This window comes from Rattus norvegicus, chromosome 4 (genome assembly GCF_036323735.1).
Source record: "Rattus norvegicus strain BN/NHsdMcwi chromosome 4, GRCr8, whole genome shotgun sequence".
Lineage (NCBI taxonomy): Eukaryota > Metazoa > Chordata > Mammalia > Rodentia > Muridae > Rattus > Rattus norvegicus.
Genome location: NC_086022.1, coordinates 100,127,608 through 100,145,506, shown reverse-complemented (window position 1 = coordinate 100,145,506; position 17,899 = coordinate 100,127,608). Strand labels below are relative to the sequence as shown.

At 37.1% G+C, this 17,899-nt stretch overlaps 1 long non-coding RNA gene across 2 annotated transcripts; it reads left to right on the top strand.

The window, feature by feature from the left end:
- The first annotated feature begins 11,119 nt into the window (after nucleotides 1-11,119).
- On the top strand, nucleotides 11,120-13,498 carry LOC134486780 (uncharacterized). Of its 2 annotated transcripts, XR_010066182.1 has the most exons (3): nucleotides 11,126-11,183; nucleotides 12,719-12,947; nucleotides 13,063-13,498. It is a non-coding gene; the product is annotated as an uncharacterized LOC134486780 (long non-coding RNA). The 2 variants fall into 2 exon arrangements; XR_010066181.1 differs by having other exon boundaries at nucleotides 11,120-12,947.
- The last annotated feature ends 4,401 nt before the right edge of the window (nucleotides 13,499-17,899 follow it).

Here is a 17,899-nt window from a genome sequence, read left to right as displayed (position 1 = left end):
TGGATGAGAAGGAAGGATGGGCAGGAGAGAAGTTTGAAGGAAGATAAAGAGACTAGAAGAGAAAGGAGGAGACAGGAGGAAGAGAGGGTGAGAAGCCACGGCAGGTGATGTTAAGATTTTGCTCTGTGTATTTACAGGTTGTTATTAATATTCCTAAGGGATGGATGGTACCGGGCTTTGTATGTTTAAGTGGGCAGTTATATCTTATCAAATGGGTCAAAGGTTATTGTGTTGTGTGCTCTTTTATGTGTAGATTTAAGTGTAATGGAGTGTGGGGCAACTGGCCTGGGACACTGCAGAGTTAGGATGTGATTCTGCCAAGATATCTAGCAGATATCTTGGACACCACGGTGTAGGACCTAGTGGGCTAAAAGACAACCTTACCTTTTTTTATTTTTAAATTCTTACAACAACGGACATGTTTATTTTATATACAATTCTTTATGCATTAAAATTTCCTTTTAGAAGCCATCAGGAGCTTCTGGACATAACTTATACCATCTAAGTGAATCTGTGTCTTGATTATTATTGTACCACATCTTCTCTCCCATCAGGAAACTCCCTCTCACAGACATAAATTCCACAGACATAATCCCATCCTATATAATAAGATCCATTTTATCATAAATACACAACACGAATTTTATCACCATTTGGAATCATTACTCATCTTCTCTTCCCTTTCTTCTTTCTCAGGTTTCCCTGTCCTTACTTGGAATCCTGCACCACCAGCAGAACAGGTAACTTCATTTTGATGAAGCACAATGAGGAAACTGATCAGGTACTGCAAGATGACAACTGACCACTTATCTCAGTCTAAGAAGAGTGAGTCCTCCCTAGGGAAAAATATGCAAAGGCCCAGTGGGTTATTGCTACAGTACAAATAGAGAGAAAATCATGTAGTCCTCTGATGATTGCAAAAACTAGATGAAATTCTTTGTGTTTCAAGGCTGACAACAGAAAAAAACAAATGATGCTTGATGGAGAAATAACATGCTAAACCTGTCAACCAGGACAAAACCAAAGACTTGATATGTGGTGTATTGCAGAAACACTGCAATACAGTTGGGACAATAAAGACATGTATACGATAAGCCTGTTCTAGTTAAATAAATATGCTTTTATTCACCTTTCAAAAATTTTCAGAAAAATAGCTCTCCACAAACTGTCTTTCCTATTACTTTGTCTCTAATGGAGAACAAAAGGTAATTAAATGATTAGGAAAACATCTTAAGTGTTTCTCATGAAAATGTAGCATGATTGTTATTAATAATATTCGCTATAGGAATATTAGGAAATAAACTTTGCAAGCGATGGACAGGTCTCTGGTATAAGAAACTGAAGATATTTCCAAGGTGCATTTAAGCTTATTAGTTTCATATGCATTAAGTAAGTATAACTTTTCATGTAGAAATTATGTACCACTGAAATGACATTTTTATACTTACTTATTTGCCATATATATATATATATATATATGTGTGTGTGTGTGTGTGTGTGTGTGTGTGTGTGTTGGTATATTCATTCCATGGGACTAACATTCAGGGCAGAGAAAAACTCTTAGGAGTCAGTCTTTACCTACCATGTTTGTAAAGAAAAATGTTAAGTTACTTGGCTTGGTGTCAGGCATTTTTATTTGTTATTTCATCAGTACACTCAGTGAAATGATTTTAGGAACATATTTTGACAGTGGAAAAATATCTCTGGGATGCGATAAGTGCTTCAAGTGTTAAGAGTGTCTGCTGTTCTTCCAGAAGATCCATTCTCTATATTTATAATTCCAGCACCAGGGGACCTTATACATATCTTCATTTTCATTTTCCGCTTAAATATAGACAGCAACACATAATTTAAACGGAAAATAATACAAATTTCTTTCCTACATAAAAATCCAATAGCTATGTTCAAACACAAATAAAAGGCAATATGTTATGCCGCTGAAATAGAATATGCATCACAAAGTAACCTGTTAATTATACTCTGATGAAAGTCCTTATCCTTGCTCGTGTTTTACAAGCAACGATGTAAAACAGGTTAGAAACATATGGGAAGAAGGAATTCTAAGATGAAATGATTCCACATGATTGACACGGGCTTTCATGTCTGTGGGTTAATGTTTTGAGGGATGATAGATGGAGGAAAAATGAGGCTATGTGAACAGTGAACATTATTATCTGAAAATACGATTAATTATGAAAAAGGGAGTAACATACATTTTAAACATCGCAGGTTTCCTAATTACACATTTATGTTTAATAACTTGATTTCTAATTTCTAATGTAAATCATGAGTATCTTTAGAACTCAGAGCCTTGAATCCATCAATGTGTACTCTTTGGCTATTTTAGTCTCTGGGAGCTCTGAGTGGTCAGGTTAATTGATATTGTTGTTATTACTATTGGGGTTGCTATCCCCTTCACCTCCTTCAATCCTTTCCCTAACTCTTCCATTGGGGTCCATGGGTTCAGTCCAGTGATTGACTGTGAGCATCTGCATCCATATTGGTCAGTTGCTGGCAGAGCCTCTCAGGGGACAGCTGTATGAGGCTCCTGTCAATAAGAGCTTCCCTGGCATGAGCAATAGTCTCAGCATTTTGTGTCTGCAGGTGAGATGGATTCCTAGGAAGGGCCTTCTTTGAATTGCCTTTCCTTCAGTCTCTGCTCTGTTTTTAGTCCCTGCATTTCTTTTACACAGGAACAATTCTGGGTTTAAATTTCTGAGATGGGAGGGGGTGGCCCCATTCATTAATTTAGGGCTGTGCCTATCTCCTGGAGATAGTCTCCACAGGTTTTTTTCTCCTTTGTTGGGTATTTTGGTTAATGTTATCTCCATTGAATCCTGGAGACTCTTGCTTCCCTAGCATCAGGGACTTTCTAGTGGTTACCCCCAGGTCTTCTACATGCCAACTGCCTCTGGAAACAGCACCATTTATTGAATATACTGTCTTTCAACCCCCTGGATGGTTTTGGCTTCTTCGTTAAAAGTCAGGTTACCAGACATGTGTGGGTTTATTTCTGGGTCTTCAATTCTATTCCATTAATCTACCTGTCTATATCTGGAACAATATCATTAGATTTTTAGCACTATTGCTCTGTAATGAAGCTTTAGGTCTGGGATGATGATTCCCCAAGAAATTTTCTTACTGTTGAGAAAACTTTTTGCTATCCTGGATTTTATATTATTCCAACACAATTTGAGAATTGCTCTTTCTAACTGTACGAAGAATAGAGTTAAAATTTTGATGGGGATTGTATTGAATATGTAGATTGCTTTTGGTAAGATGGCCATTATTACTCTATTTGTCCTGCTAATAACATGGGAGAAATTTCCATCTTCTGAAGTTGTCTTAGTTTCATTCTTCAGAAAGTTGAACTTCTTTTCATACATATCTTTTACTTGCTTGGTTAGAGTTATGCCAAAATATTCTATATTATTTGTTCTATTGTGAAGGGTGTTGCTTTCCCCAATATCTTTCTCAGTACATTTATCCTTTGAGTAGAGGAAAGCTAGTGTTTTTTGAAATAATTTTATAAACAACCACTTTGCTGAAGTGGTATTCTGAAGTAGGAGTTCTCTGTTAGAATTTTTGGGGTCACTATTATATATATATATATATATATATATATATATATATATATATATATATAAAATAGTGTACATAAGTTCCATCATAACCAGGCTTGTGGATGAGACACCATCCCCTCTCCCCAACCCAATGCCTGACCTGACTGGGATCCCCACAGGGCCCTGCAGAGATGCAACCTATCTGCCCTGCTGGAGACAGATCATCCTCCTGGTCATCAACTGTGTCTGGAGCAGTGCCAGGGCTCCTGACCCCCTACCACACCCAGAGAAATCTTGACTCCCAAGATCTGTCATAATGAGGCTTGCAGCTGAGAAAACTGTCACCCCAATACCTGGTCTAACTGGGACACCCATTGGACCCAGGAGAGGCAGAACCTATCTGCCCTGCCAGAGACACTTTATCCTTCAGGTCACAACTGTATCTTGGGAGTAGATTAGGTGCTTCAGTAACCACACTCTTGACTGACCCATAGACTGACTCCCAGGAGGTCCATTATAACCAGGCTCACAGATCAGGAACTTAAGACACCCTCCCACACCCATATACAGCCTGACTCGAGGAAGTCCATTTTAACCAGGTGCACAGGTGTCAGAGACAGTGAAGCCAGTTAACACCAGAGATAACCAGATGGCAAGAGGCAAGTGCAAGAACATAAGCTACAGAAACCAATGCCACTTGGCAACATCAGAATCCAATTCTCCCAACACAGCAAGCCCTGAATACCCTAAAATACATAAATGCAAGATTCTGACCTAAAATTCTATCTAATGAAGACTATAGAGGATCTTAAGGATGACATGAATAACTCCCTTAAAGAAATACAGGAGAACACAGTCAAGCAGGTGAAGGAATTGACAAAAGCATCAAGGATCTAAAGATGGAAATAAAATTAATAAAAATGATGACAAAGGGAGCAACCCTGGGCATGGATTACCTAGGAAGGACATTAGTAGTTACATATGCAAGTATCACCACCAGAATATAAGACATAGAAGAGAGAATGTCAGTCACAGAAGATACCATGGAAGGTATTGACACTACACTTAAAGAAAAGATAAAGTGAAAAAATTTCCCAACCCAAAACATCCAGGAAATTCAGGACACAAGGAAAAGATGAACCTAAAAAAGAAAAGGAATAGAAGAGAGTGAAGATGCCCAATTCAAAGGGTCTGAAAATATCTTCAACAAAATCATAAAACACTGCATTAGTCCCCCAAACCTGGTATAACTGCACATTCTTTCCACCATCAACTGTCACCTGAGTTTTTGATCTTAGCCATTGCGTCTGGAGTGAGGCGGAATCTCAGGGCTGTTTTGATTTGCATTTCCCTGATAAATAAGGATGTTGAACGTTTCTTTAGGTATTTCTCAGCCATTTGATAATCCTCAGCAGAGAATACTATGTCTAGCTCTGTACTCCATTTTTAATACAGCTATTTGTTTCTCTGGAGTCTAACTTCTTGAGTTACTTGTATATGTTGGATATTACTCTTCTATCGGATGTAGGATTGGTAAAGGTCTTTTCCGAATATATTGACTGCCATTTTGTCTTGATGACAGTGTCCTTTGCCTTAGAGAAGCTTTGTAGTTTTATGAGGTCCCATTTGTTGATTGTTGATCTTAGAGCATAAGCTATTGTTTTGTTCAGGAAATTTTCTTCCATGCCCATGAGTTCAAGGCACTTCCCCACTTTTTCTTCTATTAGTTTGAGTGTATCTGGTTTTTTGTGAAGATCCTTGATCCACTTGGGCTTAAGGTTTGTACAGAATGGGTTGATTTGCATTCTTCTACATGCTGACCTCCATTTGAACCAGCACCATTTGTTGAAATGCTATCTTTTTTTCCACTGGATGGCTTCATTTCTGGGTCTTCACCTTTATTCCACTGAGCTACATGCCTGTCTCTGTACCAGTGCCATACAGTTTTTATCACCATTGCTGTGTAATACTGCTTGAGGTCAGGGATGGTGATTTTCCCAGAACTTCTTTTATTGTTGAGGATAGTTTTCACTGTCCTGGGCTTTGTTGTTGTTGTTGTTGTTGTTGTTGTTGTTGTCCCAAATTAATTTGCTCTTTCTATCTCTATGAAGAATTGAGATGAAATTTTGATGGGAATTGCATAGAATTTGTAGATTGCTTTTGGCAAAATGGCCATGTTTACTATATCAATCCTGCCAATCCATGAGCATGGGAGATTTTTCCATCTTCTGAGATCTTCTTCAATTTCTTTCTTCAGAGACTTGAAGTTCTTGTTGTACAGTTATTTCACTTGCTTGATTAGATCACACCGAGGTACTTCATATTATTTGGGACTTTTATAAAGTGTGTCATTTCCTAATTTCTTTCTCAGCTTGTTTATCCTTTGAGTAGAGGAAGGCTACTGATTTCTTTAAGTTAATTTTATACTCAGCCACTTTGTTGAAGTGGTTTATCAGGCTTAGGAGTTCTCTTGTGGAACTTTTGGGATCACTTAAATATACTATCATATCGTGCAAATAGTGATATTTTGACTTCTTCCTTTCCAATTTGTATCCCTTAGGTCTCCTTTTGTTGTTTGATTGCTCTGGCTAAGATATTGAGTACTATATTGAATAAATATGGAGATAGTGGACAGCCCTGAGTAGTCCCTGATTTTAGTAGAACTACTTCAAGCTTCTCTCCATTTAATTTATTGTTGGGTACTGGTTTGCCATATATTGCTTTTAGTGTGTTTAAATTTTGGCCTTGAATTCCTGTTCTTTCTAAGAATTTTATCATGATTTTGTGTTGACTCAGCATCTAATGTAATGATCATGTGGATTTTTTCTATGAGTTTTTTACACAATGGATTACATTGTTGGATTTCAGTACAGTGAACCATCCCTGCATCACTGGGATGAAGCCTACTTGATCATGATGGATGATCATTTTGAAATATTCTTGGATTTGGTTTGTGAGAATTTTATTTAGCATGTTTGTGTTGATATACATAAGTAAAGTGGCCTGAGTTAATCTCTTTGTTGGTTTTCGAGTGGTTTAGGTGTAAGCAAAATTCTGGCTTCATAGAATTAATTGGTTTGTGCTTTTTCTGTTTTTATTTTGTGGAATAGTTTGGACAGTATTGTTATGAGGTCTTCTATAAAGGTCTGATTGAATTCTTCACCAAACCCAACTGGTCCTGGACTTTTTTTGGCTGGGAGACTTTTAATAACTGCTTCTATTTCTTTAGGAGTTATTGGACTGTTTAAATTGTTTATGTGATCCTGATTTAACTTTGTTACCTGGTATATGTCTAGAAAATTGTCCATTTCATCTAGATTTTCCAGTTTTGTTGAATATAGTCTTTTGAAGTTGGTCTGATGATTTTTTTAATTTTCTCAGATTCTATTATTATGTCTCCCTTTTCATTTCTGATTTTGTTAATTTGGATGCCCTGTAGTTAGTATGTTTTATCTATCTTGTTGATTTTCTCAAAAAATCAGATCCTGGTTTTGTTTATAGTTCTATTTGTTTCCATTTGGTTGATTTCAACCCTGGGTTTAATTATTTCCTGCCTTATACTCCTCTTGGGTGTATTTGGTTTCTTTTTTTGTTCTAGAGCTTTTAAGTGCGCTACCAAGCTGGTAAGGTATGCTCTCTCCAGATTCTTTTTGGTGGCACTCAGAGCTATGAGTTTTCCTCTTAGCCCTTTGCACAGTCATCTCAAAAATCTTGGGGTCTCCTAGGCAACTTCAAATTTACAGCTTCTTTTTTCAATGAATGGGATACATATATGATCTTCTGAATCCTCCAAAGGACTAACATCACTTCTCCAACTTTTTCCTCCCTAGTACTCTAAGCTCAGGTTCATCCACTTCACTCATGCTTCTACTGATCATCCAATAGTACTGGAATCTCCAAGATACTGAAGTCTTCCTGAACAACTAGGCTTCACCAAGAGCATCTCATAGCATCTCTTTATGTAGGCAAGGCTCAAATCCTTTTCGTGACCCCTTATATGCTGGTCATCCACTCTAGCTGAGTCTGCACTTTCACTAATGGCCTTCCATAGACTCTCAAAGTGAGAATGCTCACTCCCTCTTCATGGCCCCAACATGGCTTTAAAACTAGCACCACCTAGGTGACTCTTATACATTACCAAGTACAGCTGCAGCACGAGGTACAATCTTGGCTATATCTGGAACACAGCTTCTTTGTGTTCTTAGAAAACACATCCCAGAAGATTTCACTTCAGTGATGCTGGTCTCTTCTTAATCACCGCAAATTTCTTAGCTCCAGCTCACCAACATCAGTTGTCCGCATTGTACCTTTTATTATGGACTCTAAAGTCAGAGCCACATGGCTGAAGCTGCCACACTCTGCTGCTTGCTGAAGCTAGAACATGTCCCTCCCCCCACATACACACACCTTATTCTATTACCAGCTTTCTGTTTCCCAATTCCCTCACTGCCTAAGCTTGACTCTTCTGGAACTTGCTTTGTAGATTGACCTTGAACTCATGAGATCTACGTGGCTCTGTTTTCTGTGACTAAAGGCATGTACCACCATGTGTGGATTTAAGCTTTTCTTTACCTAGAACTTGCTCTTTCCCAAGCTGTACTTGAACACAGAGACCTGTTTGCAATTTTCTCCTGGGATTAAAGGTGGGAAGCATGCTTGGACCAAATTCAGCTAGCTGAGATCTTACCCCCATGTCACCACTCCCTAAATTCAATTTAATACCCTTGAACACAGGATTCAGCTCCATTTTACTTCCTGGTGTCCCTTTAATAGTCAAACCACACATTTTATATTTTCCCTTCCTAAGCTTGCTATGCTTGTTTAAAATGCTCTTCATGACACTAAACCAGAGAACAAGTCTGTGATGGGTCTTTCTGAGAATTTCTTTGGCAAAGAAATTAATCTGAGTCTCTGTACCTTAGTCTCAAACAGACTCTTCAGGTGAGGACAAAAAGCAGCCACATCCTTCACCAAAATGCTGCAAAAAAAGTCTCTAGGTCACACACTGAAGTTCTTTTGCACCGAAACATCAAGGACAGGACAGCACAGCAACAAAATCCTCCTCATTTCTACTAGGATAGCTCATTAAGCCCCATTCAAAGCATTCCATGGCTTTCCAAAACCAAAGTCCAAAAATCTACATTTTTTTCAAACAATAGCTTGGTCAGGCCTATCACAGCAATACCCCAGTCTCTAGTACCAGCTTCTATCTTAGGTTTACTGCTGTGAACAGACATCAAGACCAAGGCAAGTCTTATAGAGGACAACATTTAATTTGGGATGACTAACAGAGTTAGAGGTTCAGTCCATTATCATCAAGGTGGGAGCTTGGCAGCATCTAGGCAGGTTGTAAAAATGGAGCTGAAGCCTGTGCAGGCAGACCTTGGAGTTCTATATCTTCATTAGAAGACTGCTAGCTTCAAATAACTTCCACGTAGCTAGGGTGAGGGTCTTAAGCCCAATTTCCTAGTGAAACACCTAATCCAACAAGGCCACAACTTCTAATCATGCCATTCCCTGGGCAATGCATATATGTACCACCAATAATGGGGAAATATTTTCTTTGTCCTAATTATACAAGAGGCAAGCTTCTTTCTCCGTACTATTTTCCTTAATTCATTAACATAATGAGGCAATAATTCTCCTAAGTTCTCTATGAGTAGTAGTGAAATTAATTGAAATTTATTTCATTTAAAACTTAGGAGACATTGACCCACTCCATTGCTATTAAATAGTGGGTACTAAGAGCTCTATGGCTTATTCTGCTCTTCTATTCTTTCCATCGTGCTTGAGGATTGTTTTGGAATGTGGCTTCAAAGACTGCAGTATGACAACCTCATTTTGTTCACAAAGCCGAAGAGTATAGTACATTATAAAGGTAACTGATAATGATGTGTTCCTTGATCCTTCTTCATTACTATTTTCAATCTTATGATATCTCTGATTGGGATTAAAATTGACTACTTAGTGCAGTGATTCTGAAACTGCTAATTCTGTTACTTTTAATACAATGCCTTATGGCCACCAGCCATAAAATTATTTTTTTTGCTACTCCATTACCATAACTATAAATGTGAGCTTATAGGCACCAGTGGTATTAAATGATCAATTTGAGATCATTCACTTTGAGAAGATTGCTGTAATCAGCAGGTTATTTGATTGAATTTGCTAGGATGGCATTCGTGAATTAATTTTGAACCAAGAGGGTCCATGTATTTCACCATTAGCTCATTTCCTGTGTGTTTAATGCCTCAGTTAAGCACTCACTGCTTAGATTATTCATTCCAGTTGGGTAAATAATAATATTCTAAAAGAACCTATGGTATTGTATGCATTAAGCAAAAGAAAAAAGAGTTTTACTAGTGCTAGGTGGATAGGTGCCTTGCAATTTTATGTGCAATACAAGCACAATGCTCCCAATTAAAGAAAGGATTTAATGAGATAAGAAAAAGCAAAGCTATTTTGGATGGCAAATACAGCTGTATACATTAACTTCTAAGATTAAGCTCTTTATGTTAGGTCAAATTGTATGATAGGTTTGGGAATTCTTGATGCTTTTTTTCTTTTAGTTGGCAAGTATAGTCTTAGGACAATTTTATGCTTTCAAGGAGTTAAAATATCAAAGTTCTAGATAAAAATGGTTGGCTGTTACAACTAGGAAACATTAAGTTTGATTTTATAAAAGTCATTCAGAATCATGCTTATTATGTATGCAAGCCTCTCAAAGATAGTTTATTACAACATATCTAGGTTTGACATGGCTGAGTTAAAATACATGCACATCAAGCCTGAAAGATCCCTCAATGGGTTAAAGCACTTGACAGCCAAACATATCAAGTGACCTGAGTTTTATTCTTTTTATCCATGGAATGCATTTGATAAGCTGAATACAAGATTGCTTAACTGGGTATCTCTAAAGTGAAATAGGAAGTAGAAAGGGGAGAATCACTACAAACTTCTCAAGACAACTAACTTAGAGTAAGAAGACCCTGCACATCAGTAGGAGGAATTAGGTTCCTGCCATAATACCATATGGAAAGAGAACCTTGGACCTTCATATATACACATGCCCATCATTGTGTAGATCTCTCTCCTTTGTCTCTCTCTCTCTCTCTCTCTCTCTCTCTCTCTCTCTCTCTCTCTCTCTGTCTTTTACACACACACACACACACACACACACATACCACATCACACGTTTTAATCATTTTTCATTCTTTTCCAGCATTCTCTTTCTAGTCTCTCTCCTCTCAGTGAAATTTACTTTTTTTCAGACATGTCTTCCTATTTTCATTTCTTTATTCAGAGTCCAGTATCTTTAATTATGATTGAATACAAGAACATGTCGGTGTCATATTTACTTAAAAAGTACTTTACCAGCAGCAACACCCCAGAGAAATATGACCTCCATTACCTCTATCAATTAAATGACTCTAGACTCTCAGAAACAGGTAAAGCATTATGATGCTCTCCTCTGTAGTGATGTAATAATGTGAGTGAATAATTATTTGGCAGAGGATTCTGTACAGTGTACAATGAATAGCAGTTGTAAGCTTGGTTTTATTGTGACAAGTCAGTACAAGACTCTGCAGATCTTGCTTCCTAGACAGGACACAATTTTGGGTAAAATTCATTTATTTTTTTATACAGATGTATACACATACACGTATGGGTGTATGTGTGTGTGTGTGTGTGTGTGTATGTGTGCATGAATGTGTGGCTAATTTATTCAAAATGGCATCAGATACATTAGTGAAGCACTATAAAATTTGCTGCCTCCACCCAAGTGATGATAACTGAATTTATGTCCTCAACAAAACAGCCAGGGCTCTTCCTTTATGAATTCAGCCTGAAAATTGGATTTTTGGACTCTGATCCAGAATAATATTTTATGCTGCTTTGATGAGGGTATTTTATCAGAGTAACAGGAAAAAATAATGATGCTAAGAGATAATAGTGTAAATAGCTAGAAAGAGGGGCTTTGCTGCTTTTTCAATTGAAGATGCACCTTTCTTTGAACCTCTGTGAAGGAGAGTCATATCCCCATGTTAAATTTTTAAAGAAGATCACCAAACTTAAGCACCCAATATCATAATATTTCTATGGGCATATCTTAGTGATTCTATTCTGGCTTCAGCTCCCATATGTGCATCTTTCATGTTCATTCATTTTTACTTGTCCCTTCTACATCCTTGACCTCTACTGACATAAATACAACCTTTGAAAATTATATTCTCCTTGGAGCTGAAGCAGACCTGGTGGTGGTAGAATGTGGTATAGAACAGAGGAACTTGAAGATCAATTAAGTATTTTTAGGGAGTAAACCTCCAGTTTTGAAAATTATAAATTATGTGATGAAAGAGCAAAAAGATATAAATAGTACCTTGAAACATCCAAAGAATATTATGAAATACATACAGTACACAGTGAGGGATGAAGGATTCTCAGGGAACTCACAGGATTCCTGATACTGTCAGGCTTTGATTAAAGTACCTTGGTAGAGCACAGACCACCGAGGTGAAGATAAGAAACGCGTCCTTCCAGAGACTCCTGACACCACAGTGATTTTAAGTGTTCTCCATGTTTACTTCAAGAGCATTTCAAGATCAGACTAAGAGTAAACATTTTTGTAATAAATAACATGCAAAGCCAAACGTGAAATGAGTATAATAGAGACAACACATAAAAGGGATACAAAGCTAAATTTTTTGTAACATTGTGATGGACTTTTTGGATTTGGAAAAGGATATGTACACAGAATCCATTTGTAAGTATAAATCTAATACAAAGACCTGCTTACTTTCATTCTATCTTGGTAGAAGTTCATTGAGTTCTATAGAGTTTTCTATAGAGTCTGATTCTGAAGAATTTTAGTGTGTAATGTAATTTATTTGCAAATTTTTATGATACAGTTTAGAATTTTATTTTTCAAGTGTGTATGAATGAATAATACATATTTAAATTTCTGAGATTATTTCAGGAGGCCAGTCACCATTCTTAATAGGAATGTATTCCAAAAAGAAATATGAAGAAAATAGTGAATAATAAAATAAACATAGCATTTTTATAATACCACTGAATCAATTCTTTGACCGATAAAAATATCATGTTGTCTGAAGTCAGATATGTTATACTCTTCTTTCTCTTGGCTACCTGAGTGCTCTATGGCTTATGCTGAGTCCATTTGATGAACTGAAATAATACTGTAGTTGGCTCCAGCCTTGCATACCTCTACTGATTTGCAAGTAGCCAAACAACAGCCCACCTCTGTGAAGATTTCATGAAAGGATGTTTACACTATGTTCAGAAGCCATTCTCAGTGAGGATACCACATCAATATGAGTGTTCTCCCTGAACTCCTAGCGCTACTGCTGCTCTGGTTTTCAGGTAAGTCAGACAGAAGTGGAGCACATTGTGGTGAATGCTGCTTTGCTTTTTATGGAAATTATCTTACTATATATATGTTTAACATTTTCTGTCTGTTGTACCTATTCAACCTCAGGTATGAGATGTGATATCCAGATGAACCAGACTCCATCCACTCTATCTGTATCTATTGGAGAACGAGTAATTAGTAATTGCCATGCCAGTGAGATCATTAATACTTGGTTATCCTGGCACCAGCAGAAACCAGGAATGCTCCACAACTACTCATCTATAAGGCATCCAATTTGCATACTGAGGTTCCATCAAGGTTCAGAGGCAGTGGATCTGGAACAGATTACTCTCTCATCAGCAGCAGCCTCGAGCCTGAAGACATTGCTACTTAATACTGTGTACAGGCTAACAGTCTTCCTCCCACAGTGATAAAAGTGATAATACAAACCTCCTAGTGGGTCAACATTGTAAGTAAGTTCTGCATCAGTTGTCAAATGTAGTGTCCGCACCTATTAATATTTATAATACCCTCCTGGGTTTATAAACCATTTTGACGGTTATGGGAAACTTCCAGTGTGGTCTGTCCCTTTCAAGCCCAAGATCACAGGGGTGACAAAATGTATCACAATTTACTTAAGAGTACTTTATTTTCTGGTTGGCTAATCCTAACTGTGTACTTTATTTTCTGGTTGGGTAATCCTAACTGTGCTGGTTGTTGCAATTCATACAGTTAAAAAAAAAAAACAAAAAACTTCTAAGTGTACTTCAAGATTGGCTATTTTTAATTCAGGGAACTCATGTCTGCATAATAGCAAGACTGTGGATTGTGGATTTATATTTTATTCTGTGATATCTCTTGAAACTTACATTTCATATAGCTGACATTAGCTTGGGTAGTGTTATGGTAGGTTCGAGAAATCTCAGTTGTGTGTGTGTGCAAGGTGGAAGAGGTAGTTCATAGGCACACAACTTGGGTATATGTTATCTTTGGCTATTTCAAACCTATTTCTTTCAGATCCACATTGTTTAAATGGAGTTACTCAAAGTGCCTTCCCTCTCAATAAGGCCACAAGACTGAAAAGATTGTTCAAATTATATCTGTGCTGCTTAAGTCCTTTCTGCGAAGTATTTTCATCATGGCAAAGCAAAGGTTATGAACAGTAGGGAATTAATATTTTTGATTATTTAAAGAAAGTTAATTTTATAAGTTCAGTATTCTTAATGGTCATTCACATTATATCTGACCAAACCATGATTTCTATCGACAAATAAGTTGATGAATGAGTCTTAATATTCTTTGTTCCATAAAACACTACACTGTAATTTTTCAGCTCCTAAAATATCACCCTATGGAGCATTATACACATGATTAACGTTTCCATTAAATATAACATGGTAGAAAATGAGAACATTATACAAAAACACAATGTGGGAAATATTATTTGGAAGTACTGGTAGTCAAAGAGTTGGCAGTAGATAATCTTTTTATAAGTAAGCATCCATATGGAGTAGTACAGTGAGTAGAAAAGAAAGAATGACATTGACTATGTAACAGTCTTATTCATAGTTTCCTTTCTTAATATGCAAATAAGCCAAAATTCAATCAAGAAGACAAAGTGCTAATTCTCTTTCTAAATAGCTGCCTGGTTACAGAGATTAAAATCCGTTCATTGATTGAAAATTTTGAACAATTTGTTTTTCTAATATAATTTCCAATAGTGTTGTTTAATTCAGGGAATTTAATGAAATTTGAGAATCTAATTAGGAGAGATCAGTAGGGACCTGTAACAATAAGCAGGTTATGTGAATAAATATAAAGAGTTTATTACCATCTTGGTCATTCCACTGTGCTATAGGAACAAGTTTCTAGAGCACATGTTCAGTCATTTTGTGTTTTAATTGCCCAATGAGCCCTGGCTTCTGGAGAATATGCAGACTTACCTTACTTACAGCACTCTATTTTCTAACTATTAGATACTACGTTATAATAACCCATTAAAGGATATAATGCAGATGCCACATTTCTGTGTTAGAGTGCATTTTCATGTGTAACATACCTTCATTTTGATGATGGTAGGCCAAGCCGATTGTGCAATGCAGATGCCTAATGCACAATGACGTATATGCTGATGAGCAGAATATAAGTTTCTGTGCTATGGAACCACAAGACAATGACACAGAGTTAGGCTCTTGACTACTAAAACTTGAGAGTGTCTTGTTATGCCAGGTTTCATTTGAAAATATTCCCAGGCAATAGAGGCTACAGAAGTTCAGGCACATTGACAGAAATCCAGTTTCCCACTTCTGTTACGACAAGTGACTTATGTTCTGACTTGCCCAATTATGGGACAGTTACTCCAATAGTGGCCAGAGGAGACAGGTAAAACACCTTCAGAGCCCAGGTTCATGATGATGAAGGTGCAATCTGGCCACTGTGTCTGAACCTCAATGAGACTGTTGACTTTTGCATAATTAAAACAATGTAGAGCTATATGTAAAGCACAACTGCTAGATTGTGGAAATACTGTCAGGGACACTTATACTTGGTTCCTGATGAAAGGACACTCATTGATGTGGTTTGGAGAAGATGAAGCAGAATATCCAAACTCATCAGCTGCTTGAACAAAATTCTATTATAATTTAGGTGAGTGTGATAGCCAGAACTCTAAGGACTAGAAGACTTTTTATTTTTACATGAGTATGAATTAGACAGTGAAGCATTAAAACCAAATTATCAAAAAGTATGATTTGTAGAGTATTGACAAAACATAAGTATAGAAGCTGATATTTTACACATGGACCTAAAGCTTCCACCAAATTCAGGGTCTTATTTTGACATAATTCAAACAGATTGGGAAGACTTTGATCATACATTGAAAGATGAATTATTTATATCTCAAGGAAGTTCATTCTGTGTTTAGATGAAGATAATATACACACACAAACGTGTGTGTGTGTGTGTGTGTGTGTGTGTGTGTGTGTGTGTGTGTGTTTTAAAATCATTTTAAGGGAAAAAAATTGTGTGGACTTATCTTTTTGTTGAAAAATCTGTACATAAATTTGTTCCATTTTTGTTTGTTTGTTTGTTTACTTTACATCCAAATTACTGTTCCCTATCCTGGTTATTCAGACACACAGCCCCAATCTCATTCTCTTCTGAGAGGGCAAATTCCACTCCTCCCAATTATCACCCTATTCTCATACATTAAGTCTCCCCAGCAGTAGGCATATCCTCTCCCACTGAGACCTGACAAGGTAGCACATTTATGGAAATAGAATTCACAAGTTAGCAGCAGCTTAGGGATAGTTCCCAATCCAGTTGTTGGGGAAACTGCAGTAGACTAAGCTGAATATCTGCTGCATGTGAGCAGTGGCCCTGGGTTCCAGCCATGCAGGCACTTTGGTTACTGGCTCAGTCTATGAGAGCTTCCAAGTTAGACTATTTTACTCTGTTAGTCTTCTTGTGGAGTTCTTATGACTTCCCTGAAGGTCATTCAATCCTTCCCCAAACTCTTTCAAAAGACTCCCTGTGCTATGTTCATTGTTTTGCTGAGATTCTCTGCATCTGCTTTTGTCTGCTGATACTGGGTGGAGCCTCTCAAAAGGCAGTAATGCTAGGCTGCTGTCATGCCTGTCCCTTTGATCCTGGTTTACCTCACTCAGGAAAACATTTTCCAGTTCCATTAATTTGCCTTCAAAATTCATGGTGTCCTTGTATTTAATAGCTGGTTAGAATTCTGTTGCATAAACGAACAACAGTTTCTGTATCCATTTTTTGGTTGTAGGACATCTTTATTGTTTCCAGCTGCTGTCTAATACAAATAAAGCTTGTATGAACATAGTGCAGCACATGTCCCTGTAGTGTGTTGGAACATATATTGGGTACATGCCCTGGAATTGTATAGCTGGATCTTCTGGCAGAACTGTTTCCGATTTTATGGAAAATAGTCACGTTGATTGCCAGAGTTGCTGAACAAGTTTGCACTAAATCAAAATTCATTCAAATGAAAAGCTTCTGAAAAGCAAAGAACACTATCAACAGGACAAAACAGCAATCTACAGGTTGGGAAAGGATATTCACCAACCTGACATCCAACACAGAATGTCCAAAAAATATAAAGAACTAAAGATATTGACACCAATAAACCAAATTACCCAATTTAAATCTTGGGCACAGAGATAAAAAGAATTCTCAACAGAGGAATCCTGAATAGTTGAAAAGCATTTAATGAAATGGTCAAAGTTCTTAGTCATCAAGGAAATGCAAATGAAAGTAACACTGATATTTCATCTTGCACTCCCCAGAATGGCTAAGATCAAAAACTTAAGTGACAGTTCATGTAGGTTAGGATGTGAAGCCAGAGGAGTACTACATTACTACACGTGTTTATTAATAGCTTAAAAAAAAGAATTGGTGCTAAAATAAAAAAAATTACAGGTAAAATTATTTTACCAAACACATAAACATTTCTAATGGATCTAATTAAATGGAAGGGCAGAAATTAATTGTAAAATATGGAGCCAGTCTTATATTATAGAAGACAAATAAGGTTTTAAAATCCACTAGTCCCTTCAAACAGGTGCTTGGATAGAGTAAAATTTACATAAAGACAAGAATTCAAAAAGGCCACTAAAAGCATCAAACCCTAATACTGACATTTGTAAAAAGGTCTGAGACCACATACACTTCAAATCTTTGACGTGCAACTAAGATCCAATTTCAAAATGAACACTAGAGTTTTGTCTGTCTTAAGCTTCAACATTGCATACCTCTACTTTGTATCTCCCTGAGAATATCACTTGGATTCCTCAGGTACAATGACGGCAACAGTTAATGAAATCTACAGAGATTAAGTAATGTTTGTACTGCTGAAGCATACAGGGTACAGAGGAACCTCATGGGACTCTCATGCCCAAACCATGCAAACTCTTCAAAGCCTGACTACATCTGAGACATTATG